Genomic DNA, 7,201 nt, shown 5'->3' on the forward strand with positions numbered 1-7,201 from the left:
CCACCCGTCCTTGCAGGCACCAAAGACTTATTTCAGGTTTTTGATCCTGTTATGGCTTTTGCCCCAGGGCTATATGTGTGCAGACCATTCAAGTGTTAGTTCCCTTTTCCATTGTGTGTGTGTGTGTGTGTTTTTCTTTACATTTGTTTATTTGTTTTGTTTTTGTTCAATTTGAGGGGATCTTTTTTATTCTCATTTGTTTAACATTGTAGTAAACCATGTTTTTGATTAATGTAGTTGTAATGATACTGGTGTGGTGCCCAGAGTGAGGAAGGGGCCACAGGAAACCGTGAGGCAGTGGGAGAGGCTGCGTACCCAGGTAAAGAGCAAATAAACAAGCACAGCATCACGTTGCCCCATGAGAGAGCTAGCCCAGTGGTGCCACGTGGCCAGCAGAGTTGTTGCAGCAGCTAGCAAGAGTGACTGATGAGGGAAAAACCCTCCTACCCACTTACAGTTCCTGACTGAAGGAAAACCAAAGGTCACAGCAACATGTGCATCATGGAGTTTATCATGGAACCAAGGGGAAAGGCAGACCTGTCAGTCTAGCCTATGGGATTGGCTAGAAAACTGAATGTTTCTGGTACACATGGAATTTTGGGTTTGGAGATTTACATGGAGTGTAGGGAAAGACTTGTCCCTTCTCCTTCCCCTCACTGGCCCTCTCAGGGACTAGAGTGTTCTCAGGCCAGTGGGCCCTGGAGACCATGTGGTCAGGCAGCAGCCAGGGTTGCTTGGTGGCACCCACTGCACTGTAGCTCCAGAAAGGAACCTGAGGCCCATCAGTGACGGGGAAAGAAGTAGAGCAGCTTAGAGGAGGGCTTAGTAGCCGCCTGTCATTTTCCAAAGGATGGTGTTTTAAATGGGAGAAGGAGCTCCAGGCACAGCCTTGAACTAACCTGGCAAAGGGTGGTGGGGTTTTTCTCTGGGTGTTCTAGAGGAGACAGACTCTAAGGCAGAAGCTTGCCATTCTTCCAAAATGGTATAGCTTCTGAATAAAACACTTTCCTTCTTCACCAAACCTCTGCCTCTGGAATTCATTGTGACAGGCAGCAGTACCCCATCTCTGTTTAGCAACTGTCATGACAACGCTGATGAGACCCCAGCTGCCTGTGGTAGGTTGAAACCCCCCCTCCAGAAGTGGAACTGTGGGGTTTCCCAGTTTCTAGAAATTTCTCTGCACTTCTGCTGAGGTACCAGCTGACTAAACATGCCCGGCAGGTGGAAGGAAATGGGTCTGGGAAGGAGGCAGATTCTGAAAGGGAGTAAGGATCACTCAAGTTTTGGGGCTACAAACTGGGATCTGGGTGAGGACTGACTAATTTTGTGGAGCCATTGTTTGGGGGCCACTGTTTGAGAGAGAGAGAGATTAGATGGCAGAAGACTTGCTTGTGAGCACTCATTTGGAATAAAGGAGTCATGGGTTCAAGTTTGCTTATATGTTCCCATTTTTCCTGCATTCTTTTGGTCATAGCTTTGAGCCTGTATGTCCGGTCCAACAGAGGCTGTTCTGTGTTAGTACCTAGAGGGAGTGCAATGGGTAGAATTTTAGTAGACTGGGCTATGTACAGCCATTATCCAATGTCTAAGGAGGAAGTGGTTCTTTATTGTAACACTGTGTGACCTACATATATTTTAGACTGTGGGGGAAAGGCCCTTAAATTGTTCCTTAAGTTATTGTACCATCATGCAATTGTAACTACATTGCCAATGGTTAGGCAAATGGAATGAATTCCATTATGTTAAGGTGTTATCTCATTGCATAATATGGTTTTACTAGGGACAGAGAATCGCTTAATGGTCCAGAGAAGGGAAGTGGCCTCAAAACTCCTTCCTGATAGTAGGGCACAGGAAGAAAAAGAGAATGAGGAAATAAGTCTCTTTAATGTTCTGAACCCAGGGGACACAGGATTTAGTACCAGGAAGACCTCCCCGATCACCACCCTCACTGCTAGCTACCCCTGAAATAGGGGCCAGAGAGCTAACAGTTCCACCCCTGTATGACGAGGAAGGGGCCTTTCCCTGAAAGATCCATCAGGGCACATGATTTGGCCAGGGAGCATCCTTACCTAGAGCAAAACAATTCCCTTTTAGGCAATATCCTATAGGCAGAATAAATCAGGAAAGCCAGCCTGCTGGTTACTATTGGACTCCTTAGACTTCTCCCAATCTATTCTGCTTTCCCCACAGAAGCCCAGGTACAACTGATGGCGGGAAACAAGCTAACTGATCTCCTTGTATATATGGGAGCTACATACACAGTGCTAAACTAACCAAGAAAAGTTTGTATGCAATAACAGTTACTGGAGTGACAGGACAAGTTTAAAAACAGGTGTCCCTTCAACCTCTAGAATGCCAGCTTGGGGATCAAAAGCTTATGCATAGTTTCCTCTACGTGTCGGAATGCCCTATTCCATTGCTGGGCTGAGATTTACTTTGTAAATTGCATGCACAAATTAACTTTTCCTCCTGAACAGTTGCAATTATGTGTAGAAATCCAACTGGAACATGCTATCCAGTTCCAAAGGGTCCAGATCAGCCAGAAGGACCTGGAGGTAATAAACTTCTCATCTAAGATCTATGAGCAGGCTGATCAACCAATTTGGGTTGCTAGAACCCCAGGTGGAGAAGATAACATCCAACCCATCCAGGATACACATCCTATGGTGCCCAACTCTTGTCATTTTGTTAAACAACACCACTACCTTGAACCCAACCACCCTGTTCCCAGACTCAGAAGGAGACTCAGCCCTTCAAGCATGACTGCTTGGACCAGCTGCCGACAGCATTGGACTGGAAGCTATATACAGATGGGAGCAGCTTTGTGGACAATGGCCAACAACAAACCAGTTTCAGACTTCTCACAGCATTCAGAGTGACTATGGACTATCATTCATTTCAGAGATCTCCCAGAAGATTGGACAGGCACTGTAAATTCAATGAAAACTACATGTGCTTGGAGACCTCAATCTGTGGGAAAGAATGAGAAAATGAACCACACAATAAAGAAGACTCTGGTGAAAATATGACAGGAGATGAATTTGAAATGTGACCATGAACTTCCTATTGCCTTGCTTTGAATTAGACTAGCACCCAGATGTGGGTTCAAATTAAGCACTTTTGAAATAGTTTATGGAAGACACTTTCAAATCTGTTTTAAGGCCAAGATGGAGGCATAGACAGACACGCCGCATCTCCTTCCACAACTAAGAAGGAATACAACTACCTCAAAATTAGAAACAACCAGAAGTTCCAGAAAAACTGCATGGAAGTCTAGCAAACTAAGATATAAAGAATAAATACTCATCTAGACAGGCAAGAGGGGCAGAGCTGGGGCAGAGAGGATGCGGCGTGGTGGTGGCAGGAGTGGTGACAGTTGCAGGACAGCAGAAAACACAGTTACACATTTTAAAAAGTCAGGAGGGACACCTGGGGAGCGTCCCAAGCTCCTCACTGGACCTCACAGTTCACGGTCCCAGCACCAGGGAAAAATCAAGCCTCATGGCTTCTGACTTTGCAAACCAGTAGGGGTTAGGGTGGAGGCAGAAACTGCCGGTCTCAGCAGAGTCCACTTATTTAAAGGGCCCCTACGGTCCTAGAATGTCCGCAGAACCAACCACTCTGGGAATAATGGCCAGAGCAGCAGCTAGAGGGGCGCCAGTCCAGTGTGGAAGTGGGAGAGGTGCCTGGAAAAGGGGTGAGTGCTGGGCAGGCAGCATTGTTCCCTCTTGGACTTCTCCCCCACATAAAGCACCACAACGTGGTGAAACAGGTCGTCTTATACTGAGGAATCCCTAAGGCTCCGCCCCTTACAACATAACAGGAGTAACAGCTCTACTTGGGACACAGAGGCAAACAAACATAGCAGCCTGTCAGAATGAGGCGACAGAGAAGTATGACCCAAAAGGGGGAATGGATCAAGGTTCCAGTGGGAGAACTAAGCAATGAGGAGATAGCCAACCTAACAGATGAGGAGATAGATAACCTAACAGACACAGAATTCAAAACACTGGTAATAAAGATGCTCACAGGCTTGACAGATATGCTTGAGTATGGCAAACAGATAAGAGAAGTGAAGGCTATGCTAAGTGAAAGGAAGGAAAATCCTCTCAAAACCAATGGTGAAGGGAAGGAAACGGGGGTTCAAATCAATGATTTGGAACATAAGGAATCAAAAAACAATCAACCAGTGCAGAATGAGGAAGCAAGAATTGAAAAAAAATGAGGAAAACTTCCCAAATTTAGCGAAGGAGATGGACATACAGGTCTGGGAAGCACGAAGGGTCTGGGGCAAGCTGGACCCAGAGGGGACCATGGCAGGACACATCATGATTGAGATGCCAAAGGTGAAAGATAAAGAGAGAATACTGGGGGCAGCAAGAGAGAGGCAGAGAGTTGCCTACAGGGGGGTGCCTATAGGACTATCAGCTGATTTCTCAGAGGACACTTTGCAGGCAGGAAGGGACTGGCAAGCAGTATTCAATGTGATGAAAAGCACCCTACAACCAAGATTAATCTATCCAGCAAAGCTATCATTTGGAATGGAAAGGCAGATGAAGTGCTTCCCAGACAAGGTAAAGCTAAAGGAGTTCATCAGCAGCAAGCCATTATTATATGAAATGTCAAAGGGACGTACGTAAGAAAAAGAAGATCAAAACTATGAACAGTGAAATGACAACAAACTTACAACTATCAACAACTGAATCTAAAATTAAAAACAAAATCCAACTAAGCAAACCAGAATATAGACAGAATCATAGGTATGGGGATTATTTGGAGGGTTATCAGCTGGGAGAGGGTAGGGGGACAACTGGGGAAATGGTGCAGGGACTAAGAAGCATAATTGGTTGGTACAAATTAGACAGGGGGATGTGAAGAAAAATATAGGAAACGGTGTAGCCAAACAACTTATATGCCCAACCCATGGACATGAACTAAGAGGGGTGGGATTGCTGGAGGGAAGAGGGTTACTGGGCAGAGGGGAGCAAAGGGGAAAAAATTTTGAACCACTTTAACAACATAATCAATAAAATATACTTTAAAAAATCTGTTTTAAGAGCACCCCCTTTAGTTTTGGAGTGTGAGTCATAAATTAAATGATATGTATAATATTTAGGACAAACACTAACTATTTTTCACAAGTTTGCTCATTGCAGGTCTGTCTGTCTGTCTGACAAGCCCTTACACCTATTCCAGCCAGGGGACTCAGTCTTACTAAAGACCTGGAAGATTCAAGGCCATGAATAGCAGCTATCCAAGCAATGGACTGGTCCCTATGATATCCTGCTGACAGCACACTCTTCTCTAAAGCTCATAGGCAGTGAGCCTTGGATGCACCACACGGATAAAACAGGCACTTCCTGAGGAGGACCTGGAAGCTGCTGCTGTGCTTGATACTGGAAGGGAACGCTGGATCTGAACTCTGGAAGGAGATTTAAATTTGGTTTTTCAGAAAAGGATAGCAGCCCCTAAAGCAAGTGACAATTTCCTTTTACTTTATTTCAATTTATATTATTTTTCACAATAAGAAAAAGGTTGTGGGACATTGTCCCAGCTGCCACCTAGACTCCGAGCTCACCCAAAGCCCCCAGCCAAGATATCCAGCCATGGCCATGCAGAAAATCATTGCCCGGGAAATCCTGGACTCCAGGGGCAACCCCACTGTGGAGGTGGACCTGTACACAGCCAAGGGCCGATTCCGAGCAGCTGTTCCCAGTGGAACTTCTACAGGTATCTATGAAGCTCTGGAACTAAGAGTTGGGGACAAATCTCGATACCTGGGCAAAGGTGTCCTGAAGGCTGTGGAACACATTAACAAGACTCTGGGTCCCTCTCTGCTGGAAAAGAAACTAAGCGTTGTGCATCAAGAAAAAGTTGACAAATTTATGATTGAGCTGGATGGGACTGAGAATAAATCCAAGTTTGGGGCCAATGCTATCCTGGGAGTGTCCCTGGCTGTGTGCAAGGCTGGAGCAGCTGAGAAGGGGATCCCGCTCTACCGACACATTACAGATCTTGCTGGGAACCCAGACCTGGTCCTCCCAGTCCCTGCCTTCAATGTGTTCAATGGGGGCTCCCATGCTGGAAACAAGCTAGCCATGCAGGAGTTCATGATTCTGCCTGTGGGAGCCAGCTCCTTCAAGGAAGCCATGCGCAGCGGCGCCGAGGTCCACCACCACCTCAAGGGTGTCATCAAGGCCAAGTATGGGAAGGATGCCACCAATGTGGGTGATGAGGGCAGCTTTGCACCCAACATCGTGGAGAACAATGAGGCCCTGAAGCTGCTGAAGACAGCCATCCAGGCAGCTGGCTACCCAGACAAGGTGGTCATTGGTTTGGATGTGGCAGCGTCTGAGTTCTACCGCAATGGGAAGTATGATCTTGACTTCAAGTCACCTGATGACCCCTCATGGTACATCACTGGAGAAAAGCTGGGGGAGCTGTGCAAGAGCTTCATTAAGAACTATCCTGTGGTCTCCATCAAAGACCCCTTTGACCAGGATGATTGGGCCACTTGGACCTCGTTCCTCTCGGGGGTGGACATCCAGATTGTGGGAGATGACCTCACAGTCACCAACCCTAAGAGAATTGCCCAGGCCATTGAGAAGAAGGCCTACAATTGCTTGCTTCTAAAGGTCAACCAGATTGGCTCGGTGACCGAGTCCATCCAGGCCTGCAAACGGGCTCAGTCTAATGGCTGGGGAGTGATGGTAAGCCACCGCACTGGGGAGACTGAGGACACATTCATTGCTGACCTTGTGGTGGGGCTCTGCACTGGACAGATCAAGACTGGTGCCCCCTGCCGCTCAGAGTGTCTGGCCAAATACAACCAAGCTCATGAGGATTGAGGAGGCGCTTGGGGACAAGGCCATCTTTGCTGGATGCAAGTTCCGTAACCCAAAGACCAAGTAAGAAGCTGGAGGCCCCAGGACCCCACAGCATAGATGTAGGCCTTCAACCCCTTCTCACTGAAATAAACACTGGTGCCAACCAAAAAAAAAAAAAAAAAAAAAGAAAAAAGAAAAAAGAAAAAGGTTGTGTTTGCAAATGTAAAGAATTTTAGCTGCTTGATGTGGAGTTATAGTCCTTTCCATTATTTAAAGGACAAGGATTGGAAGTGAGTTAGGCTAAAATGGTTATTTCTGAGGTAGTATAGAAAGGTGTATAGAAAGTTTTAAAGGTATATTTAAGGTTGTGAAAG

The 7,201-nt window shown here is 46.4% G+C and overlaps 1 pseudogene; it reads left to right on the top strand.

The window, feature by feature from the left end:
• Nucleotides 1-5,547: 5,547 nt before the first annotated feature.
• On the top strand, nt 5,548-6,996 carry LOC150008878 (beta-enolase pseudogene; annotated as a pseudogene).
• Nucleotides 6,997-7,201: the final 205 nt, after the last annotated feature.

Source organism: Furipterus horrens, unplaced genomic scaffold (assembly GCF_987537825.1).
Source record: "Furipterus horrens unplaced genomic scaffold, mFurHor1.1.pri manual_scaffold_5, whole genome shotgun sequence".
Taxonomy (NCBI): Eukaryota; Metazoa; Chordata; class Mammalia; order Chiroptera; family Furipteridae; genus Furipterus; species Furipterus horrens.